This window comes from Triturus cristatus, chromosome 3_2, assembly GCF_964204655.1.
Source record: "Triturus cristatus chromosome 3_2, aTriCri1.1, whole genome shotgun sequence".
Classification (NCBI taxonomy): Eukaryota; Metazoa; Chordata; class Amphibia; order Caudata; family Salamandridae; genus Triturus; species Triturus cristatus.
In genome coordinates, this window is record NC_140584.1 from 611,909,544 (window position 1) to 611,925,762 (window position 16,219).

At 46.7% G+C, this 16,219-nt stretch overlaps 1 protein-coding gene across 7 annotated transcripts in view; it reads left to right on the forward strand.

Moving 5' to 3' along the window:
• Positions 1-16,219, forward strand: part of LOC146857822 (4-galactosyl-N-acetylglucosaminide 3-alpha-L-fucosyltransferase FUT6-like) — a 683,427-nt gene that overhangs the window by 300,703 nt on the left and 366,505 nt on the right. The window contains exon 1 of one of the 7 annotated variants that reach the window (XM_085648490.1): positions 10,770-11,014. The exons of 4 other annotated variants lie outside the window; for them this stretch is intronic. The gene's annotated coding sequence lies outside the window, so the exon portion shown is untranslated. Of the gene's footprint in view, positions 1-10,769; positions 11,015-11,857; positions 11,905-16,219 lie in introns of those variants that run through there. 2 more of the 7 variants (XM_085648495.1, XM_085648491.1) reach the window with 2 other exon arrangements.

A 16,219-nucleotide genomic window follows, 5' to 3' on the forward strand; every position in this document is an offset into this window, starting at 1 on the left:
TGGGTGGACAAGACGGACTAGAGGGAGTGATGAACAGAGAGAGGCAGCAACAGAGAAAGAGAATGATGGGGACAGGAGTGGACATAAGTGATGAAGAGACCTTTGTGTGGTCGAGAACAGAAGGAACGAGTGCGATAGATAAAGATAAAAGGGGAAGGAAATGACAAAGCAAGAAACAGGGAAGAGAGTGAGTGAGTGATAAAAAGGAAGTGATGGAGAGACTCGAAGGAGATGATTTGATGGAGACACACAGGGAGGAGAGTGAGTGATAAAGAGTGAGCAATGAGAGAGGCAAAGAGGATAATATGATGGAGACACAGGGAGGAGAGTGATAAAGAAAGACAACAACAATATTGTCTGATGGAGACACGCACAGAGGAGAGTGAGTGATAGATAATGATTGATGGAGAGAGACAGCAAGGATTTTTTGTGATGGAGACACACAGGAGAGTGAATGAAATGAAATGAAATGAAAAGAATTTTTATAAAGCGCAAACAGCTGCCCTGAGGCGTCCAGGCGCTAGTGACTAGAAGGAACCTTCTGCTGAGGTAGATCACTAAGGGGGGTGAGTTATTATTATTTTTTAGTTAAAGAGGAAGGTTTTCAATTGTTTACGAAAGGTTAATAAGTTGGGGTTGGACCTTAAATGAAGGGGGAGAGAGTTCCATAGTTTGGATGAGTTGTAGGAGAAAGAGCGACCTCCTGATCTAGATCTTCGTATCTGTGGAACAACGGCTAGAAAGGCTTTGGAGGAGCGAAACTCTTTCTTGGGGTGGTAGGGGGTGATAAGGGAATAATTGATCGCAGGCCCAGATATCCAGAAGGCTTGGTGGGTGATGCACATGGCCTTGAACTTAATTCTCTCCCTAACAGGGAGCCAGTGCAAAGTTTTTAGACCAAGCCCTATAGGGTTTCTGCGGGGGATTCCAAGAAGTGTGCGAGCTACGCAGTTCTGGATCCGCTGAAGTTTGTTTAGGCAGTGTTCAGGGGCCCCTAAATACAGGGCGTTGCTGTAGTCAATACGGGATTGAATTAGGCCCTGGATGACTACCTGTTTTGCCTCGAAAGGGAGTAGTGGAAGGATTTTTTTCATCAACCTGATCAGACCAAGGCATGTTGCTGACAGTTTGGTGACTTGTGTGGTAAATGTCAGGGATTTATCTAGCCATACTCCAAGGCTTTTTATGTTATCTTTGGGTGCAGGGGGGGCGCCAAAGCTGGGGGGCCACAAAAGCTCTAAGGTGGAGGGGGCTGAGGGGCCGAGGAGCATCAGCTCGGTTTTATCCCCATTAAGCTTTAAACATGACTTCGTCATCCAGCTCTTTACCTGCTCTGGACATGGAATCAAGTTGGTCTGTGATTGCTGACTGTCCTTGTGCGCAAGGGAGACCACTAGCTGGGTGTCGTCCGCATAAGTGACGATCTTAATGCCATGTGGACGAACAATCTCTGCCAGTGGTCTCATGTATGCGTTGAAAAGCGTGGGGCTAAGTGAAGAGCCCTGTGGCACCCCACACCCCAGAGGCTTACTTGAGGAGACTGAGGCTCCTTCAAAGACTCGGAAAGTACGATCTTTTAGGAAGGACTTAAGCCAGGCTAGGGCTTCTCCTGATATTCCCAAGTTCAGGAGGCGGTGAAGGAGGATTTTGTGATTCACCGTATCAAAGGCGGCACTCAGGTCAAGGAGGATCACTGCCACTGATCCCCCTTGATCTAGGATCCGCCTTGCTTCCTCTGTGACTGCCACCAGAGCCGTCTCAATACCATGCTTGGGACGAAAGCCCGTTTGGGTGATATCAAGCAGATGGTTGCTCTAGAAAAACCTGGTTAAGGAGGTGTTAATGTGTTTTTCGAGGATTTTGCTTGCCCAGGGGAGTAGTGAAATGGGGCGAAAGTTATTGAGGTTGCCAGGATCGAGATTTGGTTTTTTCAAGAGTGCATGGACCCTGGCATGTTTCCATGTTAGTGGGACTGTGCTGGTCTCTATCAAGGAGTTCAACAGTTCCAGTAATGTGGGAAGAATTACCTGACTAACCGAGATCAGTGTGTTCGGTGGGGCGGGGTTGCAGGATGAGCCGGATTTCATTTGGCGCATTAGGGACTCTAGTGTTGCTGAGTCTAGCTGTGGGAAGTGGACTAGGGTGTTACGAGGCGAATCCTCTGCTTCAGCTGCTGGGAGGGGTCCTTGGGAGGGAAGGTCTGAATCAATATTCAGAAAAGATGTATAGATTTTATTTATTTTGAGGAAAAAGAAATGAGCTAGATCATCACATCGGGGGTGCTCATTGGGGTTGGCGACCGGCAGGGGGGGGAAGCGTAGTTAGGCTTTTTACCGTTTGGTACATTTCTTTGGGCTTGCACTTGGCTGACATTATTTTATCCTCATAGTAAGCCGATTGGGTCCGTTTTATTGCTAATTTATATGCTCTAATGGCCTCTCTGTACGTGGCTTTATCCGTAGCAGCATAGCTCAGGCGCCACTTCCTTTCCAGCCTCTTACAGGTGCGTTTTTTCTCTCTAAGTTCTTCTGAGTATCAGGGAGCTGTTTTGTGGTGTCTTTTTGGGCTAATAGTGCGGAAAGGTAATATGGAGTCTAGAGAGCTTGTGATCCAATTGTCATACTCGTTGTTGCCTTTAGAGGGGTCGCTGTTGAGTACAGGCCTGGTTTTAATAAGGTCGTTGGCCCAGTTATCCAGGCAGAGTTTGGACCAGTCCCTCATTCTGTGGGGATATGGGGGGGTGGAACGCCCTTGCGCGTAGTCCAAGTGAGTGGAATCAAGAAGTGGTCAGTCCATGGGAGGCGGCTGAGAGTGCCGATTGCTAGTTGTGGGCAGTTACTGAAGACAGGGTCTAGAAGGTGACCTTTTATGTGCGTGGGGGAGGAGACAAGCTCCCCCACGGAACTCAGGAGAGTGAGTGATAGAGAGAAAGTGATGGAGAGACTCAAAGGGCATCATCTAATGGAGACTCATAGAGAGGAGAGTGAGTGATAGAGAATGAGTGATGAGAGAGACAAAGAGGATATTATATGATGGAAATACAGGGAGGAGAGAGAGTGAAGAGAGTGAGTGATAGAGATGAAGTGATGGAGACGGACACAGAGGAGATTGTTTGATGGTGTCACGCAGGGAGGAGAGTGAGTGATAGAACAACAGAGTGATGGAGGGAGAGAGACAATGTGGATCTTGTATGATGGAGACATACAGGTAGGAGAGTGAGTGATAGAGAATGAGTGATGAGGGAGACAAAGAGAATATTATATGATGGAGACACAGGGTGGATACTGAGTGAAGAGAGGGAGTGGTGAATAGAGATAAGGGCAACATTATATGATGGAGACACACACAAAAGGAGAGTGAATGATAAAGAATGAGTGATGGAGACAGTGAGGATATTGTGTGATGGAGACACACACAGAGGAGAGTGAGTGATAGAGAATGAGTGATGAGCAAGACAAAGAGGATATTATATGATGGAGACACAGGGAGGAGAGTGAGTGATAGATAGGTAGTGATGGAGACAGACACAGAGGAGAATGTCTGGAGACACACAGGGAGGAGACTGAGTAACGAGAGGGAGTGATGAATAGAGAGAAAACGACAATATTGTGTGATGGAGACACACAGAGAGTAAGTGATAGAGAGAGACTTGAAGTAGATAATCTGATGGAGACACACAGGGAGGAGAGTGGGTGATAGAGAGTGATGGGGAGAGAGAGACCACGAGGATATTGTATGATGGAGACACACACAGAGAAGAGTGAGTGATAGAGAATGAGTGATGAGAAATACAAAGTGGATATTATATGATGAAGACACAGGGAGGTGAGTGAAGAGAGTGAGTGATAGAGAGGAAGAGTTGGAGATACACACAGATGAGATTGTCTGATGGAGACACGCAGGGAGGAGAGTGAGTTATAGAGCAACAGAGTGAAGGAGGGAGAGACAGGTTATTGTCTGATTGCGACACACAGGGAGGAGAGTGAATGATAGAGAATGAGTGATGATGGAGACAAAGAGGATATTATATGATTGAGACGCAGGGGGGAGAGGGAGTGATGAATACAGACAACAACAATGTTATATGATTGAGAAGCACACAGAGGAGAGTGAGTGATATAGAATGAGTGATGGAGAGAGACGAGATATTGTGTGATGGAGACACAAACAGACGAGAGTGAGTGATGGGGCGAAGTGATGGAGATACACACAGATGAGATTGTCTGATGGGGACATGCAGGGAGGATAGTGAGTGATAGAGCAACAGAGTGAAGGAGGGAGAGAGACAGGTTATTGTGTGATTGAGACACACAGGGAGGAGAGTGAGTGATAGAGAATGAGTGATGATGGAGACAAAGAGGATATTATATATATGAGACGCAGGGGGGAGAGGGGGTGATGAATAGAGAAAACAACAATATTATATGATTGAGACGCACAGAGAGGAGAGTGAGTGATAGAGAATGAGTGATGGAGAGAGACAGGATATTGTGTGATGGGGCACAAACAGTAGAGAGTGAGTGATAGAGAGGAAGTGATGGAGAGAGACTCGAAGGGCATAATCTGTCACCTGAACCCACGGACCACAACCTTGAAGAAGCACCAACAGCCTCGGAAGCAGACCTGCGAACAGTGGAGTAGGCAGACCTTTTGCCTACCTCCCCCACCCCCCCACCCCCAATACATGTACCCTGTGGAAGTCCTAAATGAAGAGTTCAACTGGAGGGGCCACTTTCACGTATCCTGCAGGGGGCCCCCTCAAGTTTCATTACGCCACTGCTCGAGCGGTGTGCTGTGAGGAGGGTAGAGCGGGTGGACACGTCCTGAAATGAGCCAGGTGGGGAGGACGAGAGGCAGAGACAGATCGGGGTGAAGCCTTAGAGGGGGAGAAAAGGATGGGAAAGTCTGAGAGGGGCGAGGAGGTGATTGTGAAAGAGACAGACTGGGAAGGGTGATCAGTGAACAGAAGGCAGGTAAGAGAGGTCCTGAAGAGCATGAAGGAGTTGATTGACGTAGAACGAGAAGGAAAAGAGAGGCGAGGAGAGAGAGGTGGAGAGGAGACAGCAAAGCAGAAAGAGAGAGAGAGCGGCTGACTATTACAGAAGTAACTGTAGTTGTATTTATATAGCGCTTACTACCCCTGACGAGGCGCCGAAGAAGGAGATCGGCGAAGAAGAATAAAACTAGATACTTAAGAAAGATGTGCAGAGAAAGTGAAGAGAGTGTTGTAGAAAGGACAGAGAGAGAAATAAAGGTCAACACCCGAGAGCGGATAAAGGAGAAACAGATAGAAGAGATGGCACAGATGAGAGAGTGCACAGGAAGAAGAAAGAGATGGGGACTAAGACTACAGATAGAGGGAATTACATAAAAGACTGCAGGAGCAAGGGCACCGAAGAATTGGGACGGGCAGAGAACAAGGAGAAGTGAAGGACTCAGAAAGAGAGACGGAGAGGGATGGATGGAGACAAACAGGGAGCGTGAGAGGAAGTGATCGAGAAAAAGACGAGTGAGTACAGGGTGGGTGGAGGAGATGGACTAGAGGGAGTGATGAACAGAGAGAGGCAGCAACAGAGAAAGAGAATGATGGGGACAGGAGTGGACATAAGTGATGGTGAAGAGACCTTTGTGTGGTCGAGAACAGAAGGAACGAGTGTGAGAGATAAAGATAAAAGGGGAAGGAAACGACAAAGCACGAAACACGGAAGAGAGTGAGTGAGTGGTAAAAAGGAAGTGATGGAGAGACTCGAAGGAGATGATCTGATGGAGACACACAGGGAGGAGAGTGAGTGATAAAGAGTGAGCGATGAGAGAGACAAAGAAGATAATATATGACGGAGACACAGGGAGGAGAGTGATAAAGAGAGACAACGACAATATTGTCTAATGGAGACACGCACAGAGGAGAGTGAGTGATAGATAATGATTGATGGAGAGAGACAGCAAGGATATTTTGTGATGGAGACACAGAGGAGAGTGAGTGATAGAGAGGAAGTGATGGAGAGACTCAAAGGGCATCATCTAATGGAGACTCGTAGAGAGGAGAGTGAGTGATAGAGAATGAGTGATGAGAGAGACAAAGAGGATTTTATATGATGGAGATACAGGGAGGAGAGAGAGTGAAGAGAGTGAGTGATAGAGAGGAAGTGATAGAGACAGACACAGAGGAGATTGTTTGATGGTGTCACCAGGGAGGAGAGTGAGTGATAGAACAACAGAGTGATGGAGGGAGAGAGACACTGTGGATCTTGTATGATGGAGACATACAGGGAGGAGCGTGAGTAATAGAAAATGAGTGATGAGGGAGACAAAGAGGATATTATATGATGGAGACACAGGGTGGAGACTGAGTGAAGAGAGGGAGTGGTGAATAGAGATAAGGGCAATATTATATGATGAGACACACACAAAGGAGAGTGAGAGATAAAGAATGAGTGATGGAGACAGTGAGGATATTGTGTGATGGAGACACACACAGAGGAGAGTGAGTGATAGAGAATGAGTGATGAGCGAGACAAAGAGGATATTATATGTTGGAGACACAGGGAGGAGAGTGAGTGATAAAGAGGTAGTGATGGAGACAGACACAGAGGAGAATGTCTACAGACACGCAGGGAGGAGACTGAGTAACGAGAGGGAGTGATGAATAGAGAGACAACGACAATATTGTGTGATGGAGACACACAGAGAGTGAGTGATTGAGAGAGACTTGAAGTAGATAATCTGATGGAGACACACAGGGAGGAGAGTGGGTGATAGAGAGTGATGGGGAGAGAGAGACCACGAGGATATTGTATGATGGAGACACACAAAGAGAAGAGTGAGTGATAGAGAATGAGTGATGAGAAATACAAAGTGAATATTATATGATGAAGACACAGGGAGGTGAGTGAAGAGAGTGAGTGATAGAGAGGAAGAGTTGGAGATACACACAGAGGAGATTGTCTGATGGAGACACGCAGGGAGGAGAGTGAGTGATGGAGAATGAGTGATGATGGAGACAAGGAGGACATTATTTGATTGAGACGCAGGGGGCAGAGGGAGTGATGATTAGAAACAACAACAATATTATATGATTGCGACGCACACAGAGGAGAGTGAGTGATAGAGAATGAGTGATGTAGAGAACCAGGATATTGTGTGATGGAGACACAAACAGACAAGAGTGAGTGATGGGGCGAAGTGTTGGAGATACACACAGATGAGATTGTCTGATGGAGACATGCAGGGAGGAGAGTGAGTGATAGAGCAACAGAGTGAAGGAGGGAGAGAGACAGGTTATTGTGTCATGGGGCAAAAACAGAAGAGAGTGAGTGATAGAGAGGAAGTGATGGAGAGAGACTCGAAGGGCATAATCCTTCACCTGAACCCACAGACCACAACCCTTGAAGAAGCACCGACAGCCTCGGAAGCAGACCTGCAGACAGTGGCGTAGGCAGACCTTTTGCCTATCCCTCCCCCAAGACATGTACCCTGTGGAAGTCCTACATGAAGAGGTCAACCGGAGGGACCCTTCCACGTATCCTGCAGGGGGCCCCCCTCACGTTTCGTTACGCCACTGCCCTCAGATCACCCCTCTGCTGCATCCCGGAGTTCCCAAGCCAGGTACTTCACTCAGTGCTGATGACTTGGATAGAGGAATAGTGGATTCGGTTGGACTTTACTCGTCAGTAGAGGTGCCCGGGGACCTAATGCAAGGAAAGAAAATGGACGCCTACACCATGATTGGGTGATAAAAGAGAGCCATAATTTGGTGTACAGTGATACCCTCACACCTCTGGGCCCTGATGCCACAACACCTGTTGTGGTTATAACAGCAACTCCTTTGACACCACTCATTTAGATATTTGGTTTTTAAATCAACTAATTTGAGGTAAAAAATCATTTTTAACTTGATGTTAAAAGTAATAACATTGTTTTTAAATAAATTGTGCTCTATAAATATATAAGTTAAATTATGATTAATTACTTCAAGATTACAATTGCGAGATTTTACTTGAATACGTTTGTATGGATACGTCAGAGAGAAAGTGTCCAAAAATGTTTAGAACTGTTTTGGATCCGGAACGAAGCGACGGGTTTAAACGAAACGCGAACCCAAAAGCATTTCTGAATCTGACCTCCGGGAAAACATGGACCCAAACCTACAACTTTAAATTGCGTCAAAATTATAGCCTATTAGGACAAAAGTTCAGGCCACCGTCCCTCCTCCACCGCCCACCCTTGACTCCCCAGTCCCACAGAGTGCGATTTGGCCTGGGGCTCACGGTTCTTCTGTTTCTGCCTGCTGGGCCCTTCAGCCAAGCTGCCTGCCTTTCGAATGACGGAAACTAAAAACGCATAAGTAACGCCACCAAACGGAGTGAAGCTTGCTTTGACCTCTAAATTGTGCGATTAAGCAGACTGAGGCACGCGATAACCTTTTAAAATTGAGCACTATATAAACAAAAAGTATGGGGTCACGGTGTCAGGAAAGATATTACCGTTGGTGTAGTGAGTTGCAGGTGCGGAGGTGCGCCCCCTGGGTGTGTGTTGGAGGGTGCGGCGATAGGCGCACACCAGCTGCATAAAGGCACGCTGACCTACAGAGGTGGGAAGTGTACAGTCCAATGAAATTTCGGAAGGAATAGAAAGAAATGGATGGAATGCGAGGAAATGGGCAAAGCTAAACGCAGAAATAAAAGTGAAAAAGAAGGAATGTAAAAACAATGGGAAGGGAATGAGAGAAAGTAGTGCCTTTAAAAAGAATACAGTAAAGAGAAATGACGACATGAACGAAAGCCCGCAGGACAGCAAGACAAGTGGAACACGATGTAAAATAAAACAAAGTGAGAGTTAAACATGATAAATTCAGGGAAAAGAAGTCTGAAATCAAGTAACAGAAGAGAGAGTGCGCAGAAAGCAAAATGATCGAAAGTACGGAGGGACAAATAAGACGGTGACACATGGAAATATATTGAAGACTTGAGTGGGGAAGGATGAATCCTTACGACTAGAGCGGTCGACCTCGAAGCTGGGGAACCGGTTCGAGTCTTCACGACGACGCTCAAAACATCCTTTGATTCTGGGCAAATTATTTAATCTCCCTGTGCCTAACAAAAATGAAACTGGTGCTCATGTAAAGCTCTTTTACACCCGGTGTCTCGGGTCTAGTTAGCGCTATATCAAACTCTAAAAAAAAAAATACAAAAAAGTAGTGTAATTCAAACAATAAGGTAAAGCTGAAGCTCCAATAAAGAAATTAAAAACTTTGGGGAACATTTACAATAAACTAATGCAGCACGGTGCAGCAAGTCATTTCGCTGCGCTGCGTTAGTTTGGAGAGCACAGTGATGTGACATATTTACAATATGTCGCATCTCTGTGCTTTCCCCTGCGCAGGCGCACAAACTGCTGCCATGCGCCCACGCAGGCACCCTTGCACCATGGTGCAAGGATGCCTGCGTTGTGGGGAGATTGTTTATGTGTAGGAAGGGAACCCTTCCTGAACAAAAACAATAATTAGAGGTGATTCCTCCTTGATGCAGAATGCAGAAAAAGGAAACAAAAAGGAGAAGAAATAAATACATTTCTCCTCGTTGCATTCACACGCATTTCCAGATTTTTGATTCCCGGAAATGTGTCAGGTTCCATGGGTGTTGCATGGGTACACCCACAGCAACACCCATGGAACGCCCCTTTCGTGGAAAGTGCTGCGTGTAAAGTGGACATAGTTCAAGGACAGGAACAGCCAGGCAGGGTGGCTTTTCCTGTCCTTGTGAATATGGGGCAAGGAAATTCGCTGCCAGTGGGTCACAAAAAGTGACTACTGGCAGCGCAAGAGGCTTGTAAATGTGCCATAAAGCATAGAGTGGATTAAGCTACAAGTGTGAATAAACAAAAAAAAGGAATGAATAACTTGATTATATATAAATATTTGATGCAACACTGAAATAAACGATCTTTACAGAATGTGAAAGCAGGATTCACTGGAGAAACAGTAAAATGCAATAGTAGAGATACAGTGGCATAAAGTAAGAACGCGGACAGGTACGGAAGAAAGACGCATGAAATATGGGAGAAAGAAAAACAGAACGAGATAAAGGAAGGTACTGAGACATAAAGTGGATGTAAGACTTCTCAACCTTTGTATTCACTGCTCCTATTTTTAACTTCACTAGCCCCGGACTTCTGAGCTGGGCTGTGAACACCGGCAGTAATTATTTTACAATCATTTTAAGCACTGTGAAGTGACGTTTTAGAGAAAAGAATGGAGTTGCCGACGCAGAGGCCGGTGAGTTTGCCCTCGGTCGGGGCTCCAGAGTCCGGTCATCGGCTGGGATGGGGCAGTTAAGGGGGGCAGGGCGGCGCGGGGCCGCTATACCCGGTGAACTCCTGAGCTGCATCCAAGGGTTCGATGCGATTGTTGGATCCTGGTTGCTGCCTCTCGCTCCCCGAGTCCTGAAACTGTGCAGGGCAGGGTGTGCCGGCAGACAGAATCCACCCAGTTAATGGAATCGCGCACAGCCCACGGAAATATACAGCACCGTGTTCACGCCGTTGCCTCGGGTCACCGTGCCACGAAGCCGGCACAGTGGCAGCGCTCCACACCCACCGCCAATAACATCAGTGCCTAAAGGCGCCTGGTCCCAAAGACGAGGAAGTGCATCAGGTGTGGATGAAGAGGCAAATGAGCGAGCGAGGGCAAGTGCACGTGAGGATCGTGTATGTCCTGTACAGTAACCTTTCGGGCCTGCCCCCTACATCTCTCGAAAGATAAGCCGCCCTGAAAAAACACAGGGAGCCTCGCCTTGCGTGTTCCCATACCGGTTCCACCCTGGGAGGACCACTCCCCTTCCACTCCACCGGTGCAGCACCTCCCGTGCTATAGCGCTTTATTCCGGCACCAGTTCTCGACAGGTCAAGGCGATATATTTGATCCCTTACTCGGGGGTGCCACAGAGGCAGTCTATCCTTGATTGTACTTCGAATCACCCAGAAGCTACACCCACAATTCACCCCCCCCCCCCAAGAAGTAAGCTTGTTCTTATTACTTGCTGTGTGTGGTGTGCGTCATTCTTACTGTGAGGGGCTTGTGGGAGGCAGAGTTCATTGTATAGATGCCGCGTGTGATGGGGTCCTCTCTGGCAGCCTTTCCATGGTTATAGCCACCTTCCTGTGAAGGGCTGTTTGTGCACTGCCGCTCTGCGTTGTGAGGTTGGTTATTGCTGGGTGATAAAAGTGAAGTACTTCTCAGGTACAATAATCTACTGTTTAAGGTAGGGTGCGGCTATTTTCATACCATCTTTCTCATATTCCCCCTGTCGTCTGCAGGTCACGGGCAGGGCGGACTGAGAACAAGAAGCAGCAGTGGGAATTTTATTGGACCGGTCGGAGGGGTGGGGGGGTTGCAAGGGGTGGGCGAGTGTGCAAGTGCGAAGCACTGCTGCATCATTAAACCGGCCCCAACAGTGCTGCTTTTGTTACTGGTGTTGAAATTGCAGCATCACTGCAAAACCAGCCCCCACCACTCCAAAACCGGCCCCCACCCTTTCAGCCTCCGAGGAAACACCCTGTGCCCTCTAGGACCCGTCCGGCCCTGGCCACAGGACTGCTTTCAGAGCTGGGTGGGCAGCCAAGACCCAAGAATGAAAGTCCCTTTAACCCTTTCTAGTCGAGGTGACCACCAGTGTGTGCTTGTGTGAACATTTATGCCTCGACAGCTGTTGGATTCCTGCCCTGGAATAGTTATTCACTCTGTGTAATTCTACTCGTGATGAGCTGTTTGTCTTGTGTAGCCATTGTGTTGGTTTTGTTCCTGCGTGTTATCTCCTGACTAGGTGTATTTGCTCGATGTTTCCTTATCGTTCCTTGCTCACTCTGTTGCCCTCTTGAATACGGTCACCAGCTATGCCAGAATCAAGGGTAGGTTGATGTGTTTCACACCATCAGTATGAATGTGCGTTATATGTTGCCTTGGGTTGAGGGTTTGCTAACTATTACGCCTCGTGCTGTGTTCTTTGTTAGGATATCTACATAGGTTCATTACTGGCTCATTTCCCAGTGTAGAGTGTGATGTGTTATGCAATCTCTGTGCAGTGCATAATCTGTGAAAGAAAAAAGTGCCGGTGCCGAAGTTCTGCTCAGGAGGAGCCGGCGGCCGGTGCAATTAAACGTCGGGGGGCAGGATCCCAAGGACGCTAGTCTTAAACTCACTACCAGGCCCCTTTTCTCGCTCATGCAGGTTCCTGCTTTCTGTTTGTGACTTAGTCCGTCTTTCCGATCTTTGTGTTTTTCCCTTTCTGACACTCGGTAAACATCTGATGCGGAAACCAGTGCCCCTCACCCCCTACCACCGGGAGCACGGGCTCAAATTAAGCACTTTCTCCGTGTAAAATTATAATTGTTAGTTTGTCTGTCGGCAGTGTTGTTTGATATTTTGAGCCACATAGCTGTATTTTATTTATAAAGAACAACTGTGCAAAAAAATAAGCTTCTAGGAGCCAACATCTAAAATTGGCATTTATTAACATTAGAATAAATAAATATAACAGCGATAAGAAACCCGTGCAAAGAATGAAATAACACTATAATCAATGCAGAGATACATTAATAAAGAGTAAACTAGTTATCTGAACAACTAATGTTCCACGTTCCGTGTAAACCATAAAGTGGTGACGTAGAACGCAAGCGCTCAGTCTGTTCGTCTCTGCCTGTTACTCTGTGGGTGCTGCTCTCGGTTCTGCGCCTGCCATGGTGCGGCGTCATTTCCCGCGTGTCCGTGCGTTTGCATGTTGATTTTGTATCAGGGCCGTCGCTTGGCACGGGCAGTGTTGGCAGCTGCCCAGGGCCCCGCGCTCACCGCACCAACAGGCATCTCGGGTGTATCTCTCCACTCATGCAGCTTGCTGCTCGTGGCCTCGTTCCCCTCCCTCATCCCTTCGCTACTTGAAAGCGAGCTGTGTATCGGCCTCGCACCTCAAACTTTCAAAGGCATGGCGACTTTGCGTGGCTAAGGAGGGATGGGGGTGATCTAGCAACTGCTCTGGAGGTGAGGGGCGGAGCAGTGCTTGGTTTGAAAACAAGATGTTAGACTTTTGCACCTTTTTAGGTCTCGCTGAGACAGCGTAAGATGGCGTGCACGTACACAGCTGCTCCTTGCATTCCCCCCTCCCTTCTCACCCAGCCCTTTGATGCTCTGCTCGATTACTTTCACTTTCGCGGCCGCACGGCCGCTGTGATGTTTGATCGCAATCGCGATCACTTTGTGGCCCTATGGCCGCTTGGCATAGCCTGTAATTGCTGCCTTTCTGTATCTCGATGCAAGTGGCCCTTTGTGCCAGCATTGAGGAGTGAAGCTTGACTTTCTAGCAGTTGGTATATGCACCACACCCTCTAAATAATGACAATATCATGGGCTGGCATGGTGGGATTCAAAGGTTAACATTAGATCGTCTTTGTCCTTAGACCGTGTCATGATCCTTTAGGTTTGTCACTTTCACCAAATTACGCGCCTTTTGCCTCTTTTTGTTCTGTGTGCCAACCTGGCATAATAACGAACATAGCATATTCCTATGTGCTGTTAACTTTATGGACGCCTCAAGACTTTGCTGGTGTATGGTTTTAAATCATTGTACTCTCATTGCAAAGGATTTTTTATTCAACAAGCAGCGTGCACAATCACGTTTTGGGGGCATGTTTCAGCGGCACTTATTTGTGTAAGTAAGGAGATAAAATGCCAACATATTCACAGTTTTAAACCTTTCCCTTGGATTGCTTCTCACACACTTACTGTGATTCTGACGTGACAATACAAAGTTGTTTTAGTCCGTGCTACGGCTCTACATAAAGGATGTAGGGCTGGTTGGCTGTGAGTTGCAGCTTTAAAACTTTTTTCTTTTACTTGTTCTGTTAGGCTCCACGACGAGCACTGTGTGCTGACAGTTTTTAGCCGTATTGGTATTGGTCAAGAAACCCATCCTTTGCACAAGAACAGCACATGTTGCGGATGAGGGCATACAGGAGCAACCTGTGAGTAAGACACAGTTGTGTAACCAGATAAAGTGCGACGATTAGACGAAACGGAATGACAGGAACTGTGTGAGGCTGTTGGGATCTGAGTCATGCGGTGTCAAAGGTCTGGCCTGGTAATAAGGTGCTACCTGGAACTGTGTGACGTACAGGCATATAAAGCAGATGCATGCGAGAGATTACGCATTTTTTTTTTTTTGCTGTGTGGGACGCTTTCTCTGATAGTATTATAGCAAGACTGCAAGAGAACATGTCAGAATGTCAACTAAACTTAGCTTCACCCTCAAAGAAAATACCAAAATATTCTTTTATAAGCTGTTCATCCCAGTGTTTGTTTCTGTGGAGACCAAACCATTATGTGTATACAAACGCAGTGGGTGGAAGTAATCCATCACAAACCCCTATCGTGAAGTTATCTGGCAAGCTCTCTTGCCGCACGGACCACTGCAATTGTAAACGTACCTTAAAAGAAGTGTCCAAAAAAAGGAAGAATTCTACTAAGAATATTCTTATAAAAGCTAGACATTTGAGAATTATTTTAAATGCTTTCGGCAACTTGCCTTTCCAAAGAATTTAACACTACAAATATTGATGTAATAACAATTAATTTAAAAACAAAGTGAACCAGGGAACTTCCAGTTAATAAACGGGTTTCTTTGTGTATGCCATCATATTTTGTTATGTTATGGGCGAGAACTTTAACCCTTTCGACAAAGGGGCGTTTCCTCACTTGTGTGCCAGATTATTTTTCTGCAAATTTTACCTATTTGCTTGTTCTAACAGATGACCCCTTTGCCTTTCGTTGAACCAAAACATGCGCTTTTATTATTTGGCATAATTTTGGCATTTGCTTATACGCTCGTTAGACATTGCTCAATATTTTGTCATGTTTGTCAGACAAGCACAAATCCCGGATCGCTAACAAGAATGCAAATAGAAAGTACACGCATACACAGCAATGACTGCCAACAAACATAGGCAGATGAGAGATCACTTAATCAGCAAAGTGAGAGGGGGAGCAGGAGTGCTTATGGCAGCACTAAGAGATTGACAATTGAGTCTGAGACCAGGTGTTCTGGCAGCTACAAACTCTTTAGTATGCATACTGCTTTTAGCTTGGTCAGAAAGTCAACTAAAATAGATAGCACAGGCAGGGAAAAAGACGAGAAGCAGGGATGGAAGAATTACAAAGCCAACAAAATGGATGCCATAACCAAGATGGCTTCAGCTCAGGGTAACAGAAAATATTTCAGATTTCCACAAGGGCTTTAAGTGGGCCGGGTCCCACTGGTGCTGAGCACCGGCAGTTTTTAAAAGGGGGCCTCGAAACGGGTGCCTGTCGAGCTCTGTTTTCTGGCCTCGCACAGGCAGGCTGTATTTTTGTGGACTGCAGTGAGAGCAAGCACGTCGAGGTGCACATGCTCAATTTGCTCACTTCTCACTAGTAACATAGCATGTTCCTTTCAGGGTAATATGCGGCTTACGCATTTGAAAGAGGCATAGTGGGAGACAGGATATTAATTTTCTACATATGCCTTGCCCACAGATGCAGAAGGAATTTGCACATGCAGGACATTTGAAACTATTAATAGGGGTAATTCAAGCCAAGGGCAAAATGAAAACTTGACAGATAGCAGTAGTGTCTTTATATAATCATGCCCGCCCCCAGACCCGCCCCTTGCCCACCCCCTCGCTTAGGTTGATGAGTACCTGCACTTATTGTTTCCCATTTAAAGCTCTGACTTCAGCGATAATACTTGTGTGTTCTCTGCGGGATAGGCAGCCAGGGAAGGGTCATCCGAAGCAGCCACCAACAGGCCTCTAGCAGCATTTTTCTGGGAAACAAAACTTATGTCGTATCATCAGACTTTGACTCAGCTTAAGAGAGAGAGAAGGGGGAAAGAGGGAAGTGAACGGCAGGAAGACAGCGAGAAAGGGAAAACGTAGGGGTAAAAAAGGGACACACAAGAGTGAAATGAACAGATATTGAATGTAGGGTGATGGAAAAAAGAGGTATGAAGTAGAATCGAGACTGAGCAGCCTTGGTATTCCGCAGCCTAGGTGTTAAGCGACACTGGAATTGCTCTTTCACCTCCAGGAGAGACGTGGACATGGGGCTGCCGTCTAATGGCCTCAATGAAGAGATTATGAATGTGTGCACTCGGATGACTTTTCTTCGCTCTTTCGAACCTCATGATTTTCTGGTGTG